Source organism: Hyperolius riggenbachi, chromosome 1 (assembly GCF_040937935.1).
Source record: "Hyperolius riggenbachi isolate aHypRig1 chromosome 1, aHypRig1.pri, whole genome shotgun sequence".
Lineage (NCBI taxonomy): Eukaryota > Metazoa > Chordata > Amphibia > Anura > Hyperoliidae > Hyperolius > Hyperolius riggenbachi.
The window spans coordinates 105,973,552-105,993,720 of NC_090646.1; positions in this window are offsets into that span (position 1 = coordinate 105,973,552).

Consider the following 20,169-nt stretch of genomic DNA (forward strand, 5'->3'; position numbering starts at 1 on the left):
GGTACATTTTCAATTGTAGAGTGCAGTTAAGTTATTTTAAACTTAAGATAAAAAAAATATTTTCTAGGAGAGAAAACTAAGCCGAAAAGTGAATGGGTTTAGGCCTATTGTGTCCAAGTTTTAAGAAAGGCCTCTTGAGTATAGCAAATTCTTTCTAAAATGTTTTCAGAAACAAAAGTATACTGAAGGTCAGGAAAAAGAACAGGAAAGCAGGGAAAAGAACAAAGAGGACTGGTGCCATTGCCTAGCAATATGATATTGGGCTATACTTGTTACATGTAGAGATGTCGCAAACATAGAATTTTAAATCGAACGCAAACTTCTGAAAAATGTTCATGAACAGACGAATCTGGCGAACTGCCATAGACTTCAATGGGCAGGCAAATTTTAAAACCTTGAGGACTCGTTTTTTTTTTTCGGCCTGTGGTTTTTAAAAACACCCCCTGACCGCGTGGCCAATATATGTCTAAGAGAAGGTTCATATCAGCGCGGGTCGTGCACAGTGCAGCTAGGAAAGCGGTGCGCAGGGCTCATGAGGCGGGGTTAAACTTTTGCCTCAGGTGGCAAACTTCTAGGGGCGGCACCCGCCCGTCCGTGGGTGCGGGGGGAGCGGCCGCCGAGCCGGAGGGGTAGCGGGCAAGACGGGGGTATTGGGCCTAGTGGTGGGGAGGGGGGTCGGACCCCCCCTCCCTCGCCTGGGTCCCCCGATCTGCATTCCCCTCCAGCTGTAAATAGTTAGGAAGCAGCCGATAGTAAGAGGCACGGGCGGGGAGGACTCACCTTTTCCGCGCTCCACTGACGTCACTTCCCGTCCACTTAGTGGGCGGCATTGCAGGAAGTGACGTCAGTGGAGCACACGTTGGAACGCCCCCCCATCCTCCTCGGTCCCACGACGGCGATAAAGCTCCCCGAACAGCAGGGATGTAAATATTTGCCCTCCCGGCTCCAGCACATGCGCAGTATCAGCTCTCGGAAATGACCGATCGCTGTTGGGCCGCTCTACTGCACAGGCACAAGTCTCCTGCTCCTGCGTAGTAGAGCGGACCCGACAGAGATCGGCTATTTTCGCCTATCTCTGTGTGGAGAGCCGCAACAGCGCCCCCGCTGGAGCCAGGAGAGGTAAATAAATTAGCGCTTGTCAGGCTTGTCGAGGGAGGATTCTGGGACACTTCGGGGGAGCCAGCGCTGGACTACCTGCAGATACAGGGGAGGGGGAAGCATCTTTGGGACCCTGAGGCTTCCCCCTCTCGAGGTGAGCACCCCCCAGGGGAACTTTTTTTTGTTACAGGTTCTCTTTTAAGTGAACCCGAATGAGAGTTATATGAAGGTTGCCATAGTTATTTCCCATTAGGCAATACCAGTTGCCTGCTTTTCCTGCTTGTCCTCTGCCTCTAATACTTTTGGCCACAGGCCCTGAACAGGCATGCAGCAGATCTTGTCAGCTGACAAGATTAGCTGCATGCTTGTTTCTGGTGTACTTCAGACACTACTGCAGGCAAATAGATCGGCAGGATCTATATAATATAATATAACAACCTTCATATCACTCTCACCTCAGGATCATTTTAAAATGTTAACATGAATATCTTGCTGTTTGTTAGTTGACTCCATTGTGGCCTGTCATTGCAGTAACAGCACTGGTTAGAGCTGCATTCTGCTAATATCAGGATGAATATGCAGATTGCATCTTCTCTCTCCCAGGACCTTTTTTTCTGTCCCAATTTCCCTTCACACATTACTTACTTATGCAGAAAATATGTATCTATCTCCTAAGTGGATGAGATTACTAAATTGCACCTTATCATAATAATCCTCAAATGATAATTGGGCGTTGAGTACTCAGAGTTATGAAATTAAGTGCTCTCTTATTTACATGCAGTGGCAATAATGGGCTATTTGGAAGATGACACTACAATTCGGTGGCACAGTTCACTTTCTCATAATTGTACAGCAATTAACCTTTGTTTGTCCTCTGTACATCTCCTCTGCTGCCCAGAAGCGCTCTGTCAGTAGTGTGCAGCATCACCAGAGTCTCTGCATAGCCTGATACAGTATTAGTGGAGCAAGTCACAGCTTGAACAGAAAAAATATGTTCTTATGAATTTTGTCATCAACATTTTATAATTCTCTGCTCATCCTTTTTTGCTGTATCATCACATTAGTGTATTGCAGTCATTATGATAGTCTATCTTGTATCATCAGTGATCCTGTCTGCTGCCTAGTTTTCTTTTTTCCTTATTTAAAGTGGAATGAAACCCAGAATTGCTTCTTTGCTCTAAAAGATTATTTAAATATACTAACACATTTTTTTTCAGTAAAACAGCATTCAAAGGGTTATATCACATACTGACTTTTTCTCCTGCAGGGGCAGCCGCATCCGAACTGGTGATAACTTTATCTTGTGTTTACATTGTTCACTTGATACAATTAAGTTAACATTCTCTGATTGTGCAGAAACTTCTGCTAATGAGTCCTGAACTGAAACACTGCTCAGAAATCATTACTGGGTGCGTTTACAATAGAAACACAACAGTTATGAATAAAACGCACCAACAGATTTCAAAGTAAATAAAGTAAACTTTGGGAACATATAATTTCTAAATGAATAATAATACTTGTGCACAAAAGCAAATATAATAATTGTATGGGTTATAAAAAGTAGGAAAACACATTTTTATTGAATATTTTGTCAGAGTTTAAAACCACTTTTAAAGGGACTGTTCAATGAAAATTAGACATTCAATGCATTTTCTTGTAATAAACAGTTAAAATTACTTGCCAGTTATTTTTCTATCAACTCATTCTGCAAGCCCAAAGCCCACAACTTCCATTGTGTAGTCCCGCCTCTCGCAGGGAAGGGCAGTGGCACTCTCTACCTCCGATAGTGAGAGCACCAGCGCCCTCATCTGCAAGGGGGTGGAGCCACATGTGGGAAGCCGATGGACACGGGGCTCAGAGAGTGAGTAGACAGAAAAAGATGCGCAAGTAATTATAGCTTTTTATTACAAGAGGGTCCATCAGATTTTTAACTGTCAATGAATAGTCTCTTTAAAGAAGAACTGTTGTGAAAATAACATCATGAATACAATTGATTATTTTTTTTACAATATTCATTTATATTCATTTATAGATTATTTAGTCAGTGCATGTCCTTTGTAAAATCTTTCCTCTCCCTGATTTACAAATGTATCACTGGTGGTGACAGCTTTAGTTCTGCCACGTGACCTGTACGGAATGTTTGTCACTGAGAGTTCTATGCACAGAGGGAGATATTGCATGTGTGGCAGTTGGAATCACAAACACTAGTTCGCACGACAGCCGGGGGCCCCAGCCTCTCTCACTTGCTGGGGCCCCCAAACCATGCAATACCCAGAGGGAAATGTGGGCCAGCCCTGGCTCTCTCACCTCCAGGGACTTCACCCCCATCACCTCCAAACTGAATGCAAACTGCAACACACACAATTGCTCACTACCAGTTCAGGCATTTTCCTACCTCTATCTGGCCAGCAGGCGCCAGTCGGCCAGTCAGGTGCATGGTCATACACCCTTTGCCTGCCATACCGATCTAGCAGGATCTGCATAAATTAGCATTCAGGTGGGAGGCTTGGTTGGACGTAATCGTTGATTACATCTTGTGTGGCAGTTGGAAAAAGACATTATTTCCCACAATGCAATAAGGTTTCCAGACAGCAAACTGTCAGGACCAGAGTCATGACATCACACTGTGGGAGGGACTTCACCACAATATCAGCCATACAAATCCCCTAATGATTTATTTGAGAAAAGATAAAGATTTCTCATGGCAAAGGGGGCATTAGCTACTGAGTGGAATGAAATTCAAACCTTGGTTAAAGTTCCTCTTTAAGTAGTTTGCCAGGGCCATTTCTTGGGCTGTGCGAGCAGGGCAACTGCCCTGGGCGCAGACTGACAAGTACAAAAAGAGGGGCGCAGGCAAAAGACCATAAACTCTAAGGAGCTGGTGACGAACGGTGCAGCCCAATGGAAGAAGAAAAGAAGATTACCAGTGCGATCACCTTCCTTGACTCCTCCTGGGCTGCATACATCCAACGTCAAGTCATCATCACTTCACCACCCGTGTGATGACATCTGAGGTCCTGTAGCGGTACTGCAGGCTGTCAGTGCACAGCGCCCATGTAGGAGTCGGCTTTCTGGGCTCTCTGCACCTGTATGTTTTCCTTGTCCCTGCTTCCTCCTGGATGAACGGCTGGTCACTAGTAAGTAGGCAGATCTACTTGTGACCTGTGGCTGTGTGACTGTCCCTAAAAAGTAAAGGTTTGCGACTCCACGGGGGTGGGGGCACAATTTTTACAGCCTCGCCCTGGGTACAATATAGCCTAGAAACTGCCCTGTAGTTGGCCTTGTTACATAGACAGGAAAACACAGCAGTGTGGGCTATCACCATAGTATAGAATACTTACTGTACAAATTAACAAGACAACTTACCGATGTAATGGCTGCAAGAAATGACTAGGGCTCTATTCATTTAGAGGCTATAGGTACGCTGTATAGCAGAGATTCTTGGCGTGTTTCTGGCTTTCCAGAGCATAAATAGATGTTTTGTGTATTTTGCATATTCAACAGTGAGACATCATGGGAAATCTTTCTTGCTAAATCTAAGCTCAAGCTAATATACATTAATATAATATAATAACATTCATTCTGACCTTTCTGTTATCAATAGTGTCTGACTCAAACACCTGAACAAGAATGTGGCTAATCCAGTCACACTTCAGCCAGTCAGTCTGTTCTTCCGCTGGCGGCTCCATTAGCGGCCCGACTTGACAACTGAACATGAATGGCCCTATTCGCACGCCCGTCGCATGGAAAGAATGAATGCTCAGAACGCTCATGGTGACCAGGACCACGAGTGAGACGGGAGCGCGGATAGGCCGGGCATGCTCAGTTGCGCACGACCGTTCCGGCCAAGTCGCCCAGCTATCAGAGCTGACAGTGGAAGATAGGAGGGAGCCCAGAGGATGCTGAAAGACCTCACAGACTATGGGGGGCTGGCCCCAGACAAGTTCATTATGGCATTTTTCTGTTCTGCTCCGGGTCCCTTTAAAGGGAAGGTTCATGCAGGAGCTGTAAAAACTAGAAATCCAAATCCTCTTACCTGGGGCTTCCTCCAGCCCGTGGCAGACAGGAGGTGCCCTCGCCGCCGCTCCGCAGGCTCCCGGTGGTCTCCGGTGGCGAGCCCGACCTGGCCAGGCTGGCTGCCAGATCGGGCTGCTTCTGCGCTCCAAGTTGCGTGTCACTTGTGCGCGCTGACGTCATCAGACGTCCTCCGGGCTGTACTGCGCAGGCGCAGAAGTTCTGCGCCTGCGCAGTACAGCCCGGAGGACGTCCTATGACGTCAGCGCGCACAAGTGACACGCAACTTGGAGCGCAGAAGCAGCCCGATCTGGCAGCCAGCCTGGCCAGGTCGGGCTCGCCACCGGAGACCACCGGGAGCCTGCGGAGCGGCGGCGAGGGCACCTCCTGCCTGCCACGGGCTGGAGGAAGCCCCAGGTAAGTGGATTTGGATTTCTATTTTTTTACAGCTCCTGCGTGAACCTACCCTTTAAATCTCACTTGACATTTCTATGTCTAACAAGAACCCAATATCTATTGCAATAAGTATTAGATCAATACAATATGCCTTATTACATCATATCTAGACACTTATTGTAGTAATAGCATGTCAGTTGAACGCACAATTCTCAACAGGCTTTAGAAGCAACTGTTATTCCTGCAGCACAAAATCACTCTGTCCTTCGAGAAGAAATTCCTGTGACCAATTTGTAGACATTGGATCTTAAAGTATTACAGGGCAGACATTTTTAACTTTTAAAACTAAAATAAGAATATGGTATTCCAGAAAAATCCTGTTTAGGATACAGTTATACATTTTACATTTATTTATACATTTATTTATGCATTTGTACATTTTACCTCATCAGTTTATTTTCACTTCAGTTTTAGTTTAGAGGGCATTTAAAACATAAACATTCTATGGTGCTTGTAAAAGAAACTGGTAGTTAGGTGTATTAGAATTTTCTTATCCTCACAGATTAGTTCAGGTGTTAAAACATAAGTAGCAAAGGGCCAAAATTATGAAATATCAGTAAAATTGCTTAGCAACACAAGCCAATTTTTGACTTATGTCAACTGTTTAGAGCTCTATTCTTCTCAATTAGTGCAACCGACATTACTTGGTTAATCCTAGCAGGTGTTGCATCTATATTGTGCACTACTAATATTTAGTGAATATGGCCCAAAGCCTCTTGCTCTATACAATGAAGGCCTCCTCCAGCAAGGCGAGTTTCTGGTAACCTTATAGCAACGGTACTCCTCACAGCATGCAGAGAGTAATGTTGCTAAGGCTGCATAGAGGAGCGCCTCGAAATTACTTTCAGTTCTGGAAATACTTAGCTAGCTGCAGATTGAAATGGGAAGGTAACCGAAACAGGAATAATGGACGCAGGAGGGATTAGTGGCAAAGAAGGAAAATTTAGGCACCAGAAGCCACTGCGATCTGATGCAACTAAGTAAAGTTTTGGCGCCTGTTAAAAATCTAAACTGCAGAGGTTTCATGGTATATATATTCAGCATCACCGGGGGAGGAGGCAATGGGGGGTTAGGCACCACTAGGAAAGGAGGGGTGATGGGTAAGGGTTAGAAAACACCCGGGAGGGGGGGAGGTCAAGGGTTAGGCATAGGTAGTGGGATGGTTCTGTGTTAGGCATCGGTAGAGGGAGGGTTCTGGGGACAGTGGGCAGTAACAGTGCCTTATGGTAAATCCAGCTTTGCGGTAGTCAATGGCCACATACTGTATCTGTGGCTTTGTACTGCATTGAGCCATCCTATGCTAGAGGTGGTGGCTTTCAGATTGATATTTCATAAGAGTCCTTCTGTAATGCGGTGGTTTAAGGCAGTGAAATGATCAATGTCTCCGTCCCCACCAATTTTTGATGATTGAAACAGATCATTTACAAGGCCAACCATTCGGCTAATGATGCATAGCAGCCTTATAGAGACTATTGTAGGAACAGTGTTACATTGTTAGTTATTTGCTACGTCTGTGTACTGCAGACGCTAGAGATAATGAGTCTTTGTGGTGAGTATGAAGTCAACGAATCGATTTGCAGCCTATGATGACTTTGACATCGGAGAGGTGGTTAAGGTTCATATTAATTAAGCCTTTTTTCATGATATTCATTATGCATCCAGCTCTTCCCAGGCACTCTGCCATTTTAAAGGGACATGCCTTGCTTACAGCTCCATTATGATTGGAACAATGGAACCCCGAGAGTGGCTGGGAGCGTCTTTGGTGTCAGTTTTGTCATGGCTCCAATGTACAAGATAGGAGTCAGCGGCGTTTCACAACTGTCACCCGGCACCAGTGCCTAATCATCCCCAGTCCGGAGCACAGGTCAACAATTATTTATCTGTCAAAGTTCTGTGGGTATAACTCAGTGTAACAGCTCCCCAGGGAGTGATTCTTCAATCTGTCTGTTTGATTTTCCTGTGTGAGAGCTTTTAAAAAAAATAAAAAAAAATTCCTGGAGGACAAACAGAGTAATCTTGTGCCTCTACCCCGATGCTGGACTGAAGTGTGAAACCATTTAGAGTCCTTCCTTTCTGCTGTCATATTTCATCACTGTTCCACTGTCTTCAGTTGGCAATCACGGCTTTTCTCCTGACAGCGTGACCTGGATTTATGCATCGTTTATCATCTGCTGGTTTTCCAAACTACTTATATTGTTATCACCATCACTATATATATAATTTTCCTTCTTTTAGAAAAGCTGGCAGCAAAGTTTAAAAAATACTATTTTGTTTCGATAGATAGTGCTGTAGTGATAAAGAGGAATGCCTTTAACTGCTTGTTCCCAGCTGTTATTTGGGTAATATTCTCCCTAAGCAGGTGTGTGATTTAGGGATGGTTGGAAATGCTGATTATAGATTTCTCGGATTTCCAATTTCTGTTTTCCGATTCTGATTTCTGAGTAGTCTGTTTTTGGTCATGTTTTGCATTCTCTGATTGGTCAAATATTTTTGAGTTGACTCTGCATTCTCTGATTGGCCAAATACCTCCAAGTTGACTCTGCATTCTTTGGTCCAATGCGTCCGAATTCTGTGATTGGACTAAAACTGCTGAGTTGCGGTAATGTGGTATTTCCGAAGAAGTCCGTTTTCTGACTTCTAATCACAAATGCCGATTTCCGATCAGAAATTTGGGTATTTCATTTCCGCAGAATCCAAATGGGCATCCCTAGACATAACAAGCATAGCTTCACTTTATGTCTATGTAGGGTTCTAGTGGCAAGATGGCTACATCTGTGTGTAACTCATAAATCAGTCAAATCGTTATATTAAGAAAATGTTATTTTACATCAATAAAGATCAGCATAGGAAGTAAGTTGTGGCGCCTTCTATTTACCTCCAAGAGAGGAAGAGGGTTACATATATACTTACATATGCAGACAGAAGGCTCTGGATCCTATAGAGCCTTTCTTGTCCCCCCTCAAAGTCCTGGTCCCAGCCAGCACTGTCCCCATTGGAATTTGCTGCCTCTAGGAGCACTCGGAAGGCTTCAGGAGCACTTCTGTCCACAAGTGCTCCCAAAGATGTGTGGTTCCGTACTGCGCATCCAGGAACGCACATGAGTGCTAGAGCATGCGTAGTACACAATTGTCTGTCTTCGGGAGCACTCAGATATGCAAGTGCTCCCAAAGCCTTTCAGTGGTTCACAAAGGCGTATTCAACTAGTTGGTTGAATACAGTGCGGGCCCAAGGACATCCAGAGAGGACTGGGAGGATCTATAGGATAAATAGCCTTCCTTATCCATATGTACTTACCCAGCTCTTTTTTTTTGTTCTAGCTGGATTTTTACTTTGAATATTTTATCCTTTGGATCAATTTTTCATTGGTATCATAGACCATGATATGAAGATTCCAGAAGTACGTTCTTTTCTAAGAGGAATCTCTTGCAATGTGTTCAGCTTGGATTGCCACCCTCATAACAAGATAACACAATACTGTCTTTGCATATTTCATATTCTATACACAGCTGAGTGCGTAAAGCAGATTATCCTACTAGACTTGTTTTTTTTCATTTGAGGTGCACTTTAAGAGCTAATAGACCGATGTTTTTCAAGAGCATCTCTTGGATACAGCAGAACTGGAGGATAAAAGATAATTAGAGAACACAGCACATAATGAGAACTACTTTCTGCCTCATTGTGAGCTCCAGAGATCACCATTTAACCCTGTCAGCTCCTGACAAATAATCACACCGTTTTCTCTGATATAATAACTATGGTGATGCGACAAAAAAGCATAATTCCTGTCATTTACAAGAATTACTACAAGCAGCATATTATAGTGAAATCATCCGTGTTTATATTGATGCCATTTTTCATAATGGATAGAAATTATGGCTCAGCCTTCACTGTTCAGCGAAACCAGCAAAATGGTCATTTTAGTCGTGCCGTGCTTTCCACAATCTCAGTGTCTCAATAACAACCTCATAGAAATCCTCTGATGTTTGCCATCTCTTAGCTTTTGAGAAATTTGGTTTAGAAATTTGAAATTTGACAAAATTGTCATGTGACAATAAAGTCAGTACTGAATTTGGGAGTTTGTCAGTACACATAAAGGGAAAATGCAGGTTGCAGCTAGCAGGTTTGCAAAGGTCTCTGACCACTTTTTCTCCTGTGTTTTCTCTTGGAGATAATTTGTTATCTTCTTTTTATCTTCTCTTTAGTTTAAGTTTTCAGCATTTTACAATTAAAAAAGTACCCCAAGGTTAGTGAAAAAGTACTTTGCACATTTTCTTTCTTGCTGGTAAAAAAAGGCATTTTATGACAAGGGCCCATATGCAGGGTAATCTTGTTTGCATGAAAAAAGGGCACAAAAAAAAGAGCCTAGCTGGATAATAAATTGGCGCCGGTGGATGACAAAATCTCAATATGAACATTGTTAATGAAATGGGTTAAAAATTAATACCGTTAACAGACGGAAGATGAAAACGAAAATATATTAATGTTATTAAATCAATACATAATTCTACAATACAACTCAAGCTAACCCTACTCCCACACAGTACTCTCGGCTGGTAGTGCCTAGCCCTAAACATCCCCCTTTCGGTGCCTAACCCTAATCACTCCCACAGTTGGTGCCTAACACTAACCACCTCCCTGGTGGCGCCTAACCCTAAGACCTCCCTGGTGGTGCCTAACCCTAACCACCCCCCTGGTGGAGCCTAACCCTAACCACTCCCCCGGTGGTACCTAACCCTAACCACCCCCCAGCACAAACACCCTTACACACATAGAAACGCTAACATATTTGATAACGTAAAATCTGTACATACAAACAAAAACATGACAAAAACACATTGCAAATCTCTGAAACGATAACATATTGCAAAAACTTTAATGTTCTAATGTTGTTAATGATATTTATCAGGCACCCTTTTTTGCTTCGGGCGCCAAATTAATAATAAATGCATTAGAGTCTATGGCGGTGCCCTTTTCGTTTACTAGCTGCTGGCACACTTTTTTGTTGCTACTGTAATCTCTCTTTTTGCTTAACCACTTTCCGACCGCGTCACGCAATTGGGCATGGCCGCGGCGGCAGCCCCAGGACCGCCTAATGCTGATTGGCGTAAAGTCCTGGGGCTCTGTTTTGCAGGAGATCGCGCGCATGATGCGCGCGCATCACCTGCTTGGGGGGCGGAGCTCTGCCCCGCCTTCAGTCTCAGAGCGGCTATTGCCGCTCGGGAGACTGTTAGATGGCGTCATCGACGTCTATTTACACTGTGCAGCGTTGCGATCAGCAGCAGCGCTGCACTGGGGACAGCCTTGTGACATGGCTGTCCCTCTGGGGGACAAGAGAGCGATCGGCTCTCATAGGCAGAAGCCTATGAGAGCCGATCGCCGTAATTCGCTGACTGTGGGGAGGGCGGGAGGGAGGGAGGGTGTTACCCACCCTCCCTCCCTCCCGCCCTCCCCACAGTCAGCGAATTACGGCGATCGGCAAGAAACAGTTTTTTTTAAACAAAAAGCACCAACAATAATATTTGTAAAAAAAAAAAATAAACATGGGGGGAGTGATCAGACCCCACCAACAGAGAGTTCTGTTGGTGGGGAGAAAAGGGGGGGGGGGAATCACTTGTGTGCTATGGTGTGCGGCCCTGCAGCTTCGCCTTAAAACTGCAGTGGCCAATTTTACTAAAAATTGCCTGGTCACTAGGGGGGTTTAGCCCTGCAGTCCTCAAGAGGTTAAACGTTTTCCTCTGCATACCCACAGTACACTCAACTGTTAGAGTGCGGTGTACTTTTTAGTTTACATTAAGTGCAAATGGGTTGAATAAAAATGTTGATATCCATCTCTTTTTATGATTATGCTTCCAGGATTAAAGAAGGTGGAAATACAGTTATGAGGTGAACAAACAACATCATGAAATATAATAATCCGACCATTTGTATAGCCCTTTTCTCCTGTTGGACTCAAAACGCACAAGAGCTGCAGACACTAGTACGCATTTAAGAGGCCACCCTGCAGTGTTAGGGAGTCTTGCCTTGAACTCCTTACTGAATAGGTACTGACCCTGGCCAGGATTCAAATCCTGGTCTCCCATTTCAAAGGCGGTGCTATTAACCAGTAGACTATCCAAATATATTATACTTTTGAATACAAATAAAAGCGCTGTTACACATATTGTTATCAGTGAAATTTGCATAAGATTTGCACATCGGTGAGTGCTGTTGCACATAATGACATTTGCATACGATTTGCATTTTATGTTTAGTTGGAATTTTAAATTACTTCCTGTGGGATTGGTTTTCGTGGTCATGATGATGTCATTTCCAAGGGAAATGGTATAAATACATTGCTTTGTATTTCTAATGTTACAGTTTGATAACAGTCGGGGATGACTGAAACTGTTGCTGTTTGTATAATTTTTTCCTGAATAAAGTGAGCATGAGTGATGCAACCCATTTGACTATATGTGTTTGTGTGTGTGTGTGTATTATGTGTGCCACCACTGCAGCCCCTGCCATCGCGGGGGGCCCAGAGGTTTTGGGGGCCCCTACTTCTTTTCCCCAACTGCAAGTGCAGTGTATTAGCAAAGAAAACTCCCCATTCACAAAAAATGTGTGCGGGAGCAAGTGTAATTTTTTTCCCGCTTCCAGACACAGCTTCACAGCAGAACACTCTCTGCTGCCATTCGCTGGCTCCCCATCACGTGGGGTTCAGGGACCAGGGGGTTCCATGATATCATTTTTGCAGGAGGGCCCTATTAAGGCTAGGGGTGTGTGTGTGTGCGTGCGTGCGTGCGTGCGTGCGCGCGCGCGCGTGTGCGTGTGTGTGTGTGTGTGTGTTTCCCCCTTTTTGTGGAAAAATGTCCCCATTTAGGATAAAGAGAATTTGTTAGCAAGTTTTGCTTGTATGATATATCTGTGTATGCTCTTCCTACCACAGGTTGCAACACAATTGTAAACAGATATGACCTAAGCTTCCAAGACAGCACGAGATTTACTTTAGATAGACCACTGGTCCTTGGAGACAAGTCAATTTATCAAAGTGTTTTGCATATTTACATCTGTTTGAAAAATCACAGACGGCCATAGGTTGTTAAATCTTTAAGCCTGTTAAAATATTCAAATCTGGATTTTGTCTTTCAAAGAGAGCATAAGAGATTTGCCAATGAAGTGAACCAATAATGCTGACCTAGGACAACGCAGCTGTGAAAATAGACTCCAGTCGGTGCGAGCCAAAAGGATACTTTGCCTGTTTCCTCTGGTGTCAGACAGTAAGCAGGTTCTTTTCCCTAGAATAGTTTTGTGATGGTGGCCCACTTCATTTTTTTTAGTATTGATTTCTAACACAGCACTGCAGGATGTTTTAGGAAGGTTTAAGTCTCTTATGATGATCCAAATTATAGATGCAAATTTTTCTAAGCAAATGTAATGTTGTAAAATGTAGGGGAAAGGTTACACATTATAATTAGTTATTTATGTAGGCTGAGGCATAACAGGCCAATGTCAGAGGAAGGAGGGGCTGATATGCATTTTTGTTTTGTTTCTGGGGGTGCAGTGCATTTTCTTGTACACCATCTGTGGCTTATGCCTTTCCTTGTCCCTGTGTATCATCATTACAGTCCGCATGCCAATGTTCGCCATACAATCTGGCCACACAGCAGTTTCAAAATTGAACCACATTTTTGGATTTGTATGGTTTTAAAAGTTACACACATAGGATGAAATAGAATATTTTTTTTAGTATCTCTTTTTCCTATGCAGACATTCCTTAGGGTGCCGTGAGATTTCCAGACAGTTTTTTTGACATTTTTTCATATTTGCGATTCTATGTTTTGCGGGTTTTTTTCATCCAATTCTGTTTCTTTTGTTTCAGTGTTTCATGAAAATTTTTGCTTTCCAATTTTCCCATCCTTATTTATGAAGTTAATTTACATGAATTGTATGTAAATAACTCCACATTTGTAATGCAAAAAATCACTTTTCCATTGACTTGCATGGTATGTGAGTCCCATGTCCATTTTAAAAAAAAAATCATACAAGTAGGCTGTTTTTTTTTTCTGCAGAAAATTCAGATGTGAACATTCAGTTTAAGTCGCACAACAAGGGCAGTGCCACTGACTTGCATTACAAGTACGGCAAACATGAATTCATATACAATTTTTTTTATGTGTGAAAGGGCCCTAAAGCTTTGGCACGTATGGGTCAGAGATTGTAACGATTGCGGAATCGTCTCCGTGGTCAGCGCACCAGACGTGCGCTGACGCGGCGGATTTCCTCAACAAGCGTATAATTGAGGACATCCAGGCTAGGTGCTATGCACCTGCAGAGGGAAATTCCTGTCGGCAGGTGGAGCTGTGGAGTGCAGAGGAACAGCTCCTCTGCCCTACCACACACGCCAGACAGGAATTGTACGAAGGGAAGAAACGCAATCGCAAGAGAAGCGATTGAGAGTGAGCACTGAGACAGATTGTGTGTGTGTGCATAAAATTAGTCGCCAACCCGCGACTGTGCACACACCACAGCAGATAAGAAGCAGGAACGCGATCGTGAGAGGTGCGATCGCCAGACGTGACACAAGGTTACAGCAAGGCGGAGCACGAGAGTAGCAAAGGCACAGCAAATAATACAATGAGGAGATACGGAAAACAACAAACGCTAGCTAACCGCAAACACCCCACTCATTCGCAACAGTGCACGCGGTTATGCGCGGTCTCCACGTGATAAGCACAATAGAGACAAGCACGCCTAACTAACCATCGACAGACAAACATGAAACAGAGGACGCGAACGCTTGCTTAACGGTTACCTCACCGAGCCTCCAGCAAGCGGTCGTAGCAGACAAGACAGACACACGAAAACAGGGACAAGCGAGAGATAGGATCCACAGCACAAGCGAGAAGCGAGTGCGATCCAGGTACAGAGTAGCAGAACAGAAGGATCCACAGCACTAGCGAAAAGTGGCCAGCGCGATCCCAGGAGACAGAACAGAAGGATCCACAGCGCCAGCGAAAAGTGGCTAGCACAATCCCAGGAGACAGAACAGAAGGATCCACAGCGCTAGCGAAAAGTGGCTAGCGCGATCCCAGGAGACAGAAGAGAAGGATCCACAGCGCTAGCAAAAAGTGGCTAGCGCGATCCCAGGAGACAGAACAGAAGAGATAGCTGGTAGCAACCGCTGCACCAGCTATACTCCAAGAACAGAGATCAGAACCATTTCCTGTCGACCACCGCTGGGACAGGACAACAGCAACAGAACAAACAAACAAACAGATAAACAATCCTAACTGCACTTAAGGAATCTGCCTAGCACAGTTTCCAGGAATTACTCTAAGATAACTTCAACAAGAAGTAGCATGGCTGACACTCTCTAGGAGTGTGTACTACAAACCCTGAAAGAATGACCAGCAAAGGACTGTGGGTAATCCCAACCTTTATACTGCCAGTCATCACAGGAGGCAGGAGGCATAACGAATGTATGCAAATTCCTCAGCAGCAAACTGCAATACAGACAAAAAGTCTCTCTTAAAGAGACCTGCAGAATGCAGACCTGAACAGTGGTCAAAAAGCTGCCTGTTTACACAGGCAGCTGAGCAGATTCTCACAGAGATATTCTTATATGTCAAGCTGATTGATTCCAACCCAACTGAAATTTGATTGGATCAAATTCCTACACTAGATGGCAGATGGAACACAATTTAAATAGATTTTAGACATTTTTTGAATGTTGCTCAAACTACAAACATTGTTCTATTCAGCGCAGTAAAATGATATGTGGACATTGATTGATTCCTCACCACTCCTGCTCTGCCCCTTCATACAGAGATTTTCCAAAATGTCCAAACATGCTTTTGTTTAATAAACTAAAACTGATAAAAAATTAAAATTTAGTGGATATTTAGGGGCAAACATTTTCTGGGAGATTCGAACAAAGTGATCAAATCGTCAGAAAAAATCAACAGATATGGTCAGCTTAATTCTTCCCCTGGCAAATAGTTCTGGGAGATATGTCAGCTTGGCAGAATTTAGAAACAGTGCAAGTGATCACTGAAGTAAGTAGCCATGGGTTTTCACCAGAGGACCCCACAAGGGGTGATGGTCTGCTACCCCTAGGAGGCAACTGGATACTTTGCTGCCTAGTGGTCACCGGGTCATGACCCCCAAGATTGCTCCACCAGTGATAAGAGAAAACAGTTAACATTGCAATGTAGAGATCCGGAGCAAAGAGTGTAGTGAGGTCACAAGCCAAGGTTCAGGACCGGCAGAGTTCAAGCACACCAGCATACAAGCCAAGGTTCAGGACCGGCAGAGTTCAGGCATACCAGTATATAAGCCAAAGGTCAGGACCAACAACGTTCAAGCACACCAACATACAAGCCAAAGGTAAGGACCAGCTGAGTTCAAGCACAACAGCATACAAGCCAAAGGTCAAGGCCGGCAGAGTTCAAGGACACCAGCATACAAGCCAAGGTTCAGGACTGGCAGAGTTCAAGAACTCTTATATGCTTGAACTCTGCCAGTCCTGACAAGAGTGACTGGATAGTGAACTGGTTAGGGGCACCATCTTTGATATGGGAGACCAGGGTTCAAATCTGGGCTAGGATCAGTACCTATTCAGTAAGGAGTTAAAGGCAAGACTCCATAACTCTGCAAGGTGGCCTCTGAGCGCATCCCAGTGGCTGCAATTAGTCAGAGTTCAAGCACAGACAGGATACAGGCCATAAATGTTTATGTGCATACCACACATGCGCATAAGACATAATGCAAGGCATAACTTTGTCACCAATTAGTAAGGTATTTACATGCTTAAAGGATACCAGAGCCAAAGGACTATGGTTAAATAGGCATATGCTTACAGCGCCTTCCATTTCCCTCCGTCACACGTTGTTCTCTTGCAGTAATGTTACTTTGGTCGACTTGAAAGACCTAGCTTCTGCACATACTGCGCTGCGCATGCGCAGTATGGCCTTTCTGCTCCCCTGTACCCACACTGACTGATGTAACTATACAGGAGTGCACTCTCTACCCTAACTTCTGTGTCTCAGTGTGCGTGCTCCAGTAAGGAATGGAAGGTGCGGTAAGTATTTACTTATACCACCTGCCCACAGCATATGCCTATTTAACCAGAGTCCTTTGGCCCGGTGATCACGCGCACAAGCAGTCAGATGGTGTAGAGGGCAGTAAATATAACAGTACACGATCTGACCACATGCATAAATACACAATAAATAAATTATTATCTACATGAATATCAGTACCACCCTATATGAATGTGCATATACCTTTAAGATAACTATAAATACTACCTGAATTTTTTTTTATATAAACCATTTATGGTGTGTAAATATTTATGTAGTAAACTAATATAATTATTTGCTTTTGTTATGTATAAGTACAACTTGCACCTTAATACTACCTGAACTACATGTAGAGCTGGTGGAGAATCCTGAACTTAAATTATACTGGAATGTAGCACAGCGATCACACGTTGCTTTATTCCATAACTATTAAGGCACACATCTGTAAAAACAAATGTAGCCAAAGGCATGTGTCCCACTGACCTGCTTGTCAGCCGTCCCTCGTAACAATGGATGTTCTTGGTTCCTATGCCACTTAGGGCTGTTCTCTGATGTGATCATTTCTATCACTGACACCTCTTTGTCTGTTGGTAAAGAGTAAGTAAAGTGGAGAATATGTGCATGGTTTAGCAGCAATATATTTTAATGGCCATTTATTAGGTGGCCCTGCAGCTCACTTCCCACTTTGCCTTCACTCTGGACTGGCTACTTTAACACAAAGACAAAGGGCCAAGAGCTAGAGTTACAAAATGATGCTGACTGAAAACAAAGAAGCACGCCATCTATCCACATAAACTCCATTGCTAATTTATGTAATTACCCTAAATATACATTTCTTTTTTTTTGGGGGGGGGGGGGGTAACCGTCTTCTTATTTTGCTAGTGTTCAAGCTGCTGGTTTAGATATCTAATTATTTGTTTTAAAACTTACATTTTACAAATGAGAATGGCATAACGAATAACCCATGCTATTTCAAGCCTACAGATAAATTGATCTTTCCTAGCTTAAAGGGTACCTGAAGTGACATGTGCATGTACAGTTCAGATCCATTGGTGTAGCAATAGGGGATGCAGAGGTAATGACCACACCAGGCCCATGAATCAGAGGGGCCCTCCTTCAACCACTTTATTTGTTTTTTATTGGCAGGGCCGGCCCGCCCATGAGGCGGGGTGAAACTTTTGCCTCAGGCGGCACTTCTGGGGGGGCGGCACCCGCCCGTCCATGTGTGTGGGGGGCCGCTCGAGCTGGAGGGGATAGCGGGCAGGAAGGGGGTATTGGGCCTAGCGGCGGGGAGGGGGGTCGGACCCCCCCCCTCCCTCGCCTGGGTCCCCCGTCCTCCGCTCCCCTCCAGCTTTAAAAAGGTCCGTGCTGTGGCTGCAGCTATTCGTAAGAGGCAACGGGCGGGGATTACTCACCTCTTCCTCGTTCCAGGCCAGCGTGCGCTCCACTGACGTCACTTCCTGCGGCGTAGCAGGAAGTGACGTCAGTGGAGCGCACGCTGGCCTGGAACGAGGAAGAGGTGAGTAATCCCCGCCCGTTGCCTCTTACGAATAGCTGCAGCCACACCACGGACCTTTTTAAAGCTGGAAGGGAGCGGAGGACGGGGGACCCAGGCGAGGGAGGGGGGGGGTCCGACCCCCCTCCCTGCCGCTAGGCCCAATACCCCCTTCCTGCCCACTATCCCCTCCAGCTCGGGCGGCCCCCCACAACAACGGCTTGGGGGGGGGGGCGGCGGCGATTTCTTTGAAAATTGCCTCAGGCGGCAAAAAGTCTAGGGCCGGGCCTGTTTATTGGTGCTAAGCTGGTAATGATGATCACCTCTATATGGGCTTTGATTAGCTACTTATAGTCTGTTCACCTCCCCGGTGTACACCTCTCCTTCACTGCAGTTGTCTTTGGTAGGTTTTGCGGCTTCATAGCAATTCTTACATATAGAATGCTTGAGGGGGCCCAATGTAAGACTGGCTCCTAAGCTACGATACCTACACAGTTCTTGAATGTGATCATTTTTTCTTTCTTTTTTTTCTTAGTGTAATGGGTTCTAAATTACAGTTTCTCAGTTTTTTTGCAATTGTATGGCAATCAGAGTTGCCTAAAGATGGCCACAAAGGTTTACAATTTGGTAAGCAGATCGATTCCTCTCTGATCTAAATCTGTTCAGAGAGGGATCAATTCCTCCATACAAGGCACAAAGATTTACAATAGATGTCACCATAAAATCCATTGAAAAAATATATCGAACTGCAGCATTGCACTGTTCAATACAGTGCAACGCTATGGGCCATCTATCTACCAAAGCTCTCCCACTGCCTTCGATCATCTGCAATTTACTGTCTGGTCCGATCTTAATGTTATAGATTTTTGCCGCAAACTGATTAAGATGCATTGCGTTGCAGATAATGGTGAACAAATTTGCTTGTAAAAATTGATACATGTATGGCATGCTTTTCTCTCGCTGATTAGTAATTTTAGGTCATAAACTACTGTACAGAAAATAGATAAACATGCCAACAGTTCAAGATTTGTCTGTATGTGAGCTTTATAAAAAATCTTTCTACGTAGGCAGTCAAAAACTTTAAACCTGTTTTTTCAACCTGTTAAACCAGAAAGACAATGGAATTCCAGGAAAAGTAGTGCTACTTAGGATTAGGACTATAGATACAATTGCTTATCTCACCAGTTTTCACTTTAGCTTTGCTTTAAAGTATATCTGAGACATTAAAGTTAAAGGATTTATATAGTGATGATCGTATCCTGCTAATTACGATTACATCAAATGTCGCATAGTTTTTTTTGTAACTAGGGCCATACATAATTACACTTGGAAATTCAATTGATTTTGCTTAATCTATTCATACTCAAAATTTTTCTCAATTTTGTTCCGACATCAGTGGTTAATAGCAAAGCCACCATACATGCTATCATCAACCAAATTGCTGTGTATAATAAGGGGAATAGTGGAAATAAGTAAAAAAAATATGATTTCAAAAAGACCTTCTAGTTTTTGAGACAATCAATTTTCACCCCTTCAGCCTATCTGGACAACCATAGTTCGCTTAAAGCGGTTTAAAACCCTGACATAAAATTCAATAAAAACACGTTTGCCTACTTTTTATATGCCATGCGGTTATCATATTTGCATTTGTGCATAAGTATTATTATTCATTTATAAGTTATAGGTTCAAAAAAGTACAGCTTTTTGCTTTGTGAGCTGACTTTGCATTTTATTAATAACTGGTTTCATTCATTCATTTATTCATTCATTATACATTTTAAGTAAACACAAGATTACATTGTTTAACATTCGGATGCGGGGGAGCTTCTAAAGCCTGTTATTTACCCTTTGAATGATGTTTTAGTAAAAAAAAAAAAAATGCTGGTTGTATATAATATGCTGTGACTATTCTATTAGAGCAAAGAAGAAATTCTGGGTTATATTCTGCTTTAAGTTTAACTGGACGTGTATACGCGTCCAGTGTTTAAGCAGTGATTGCACGCTCATGTGCACGTGACTTCCGCTCCGACACAGCAGCATTTCTGT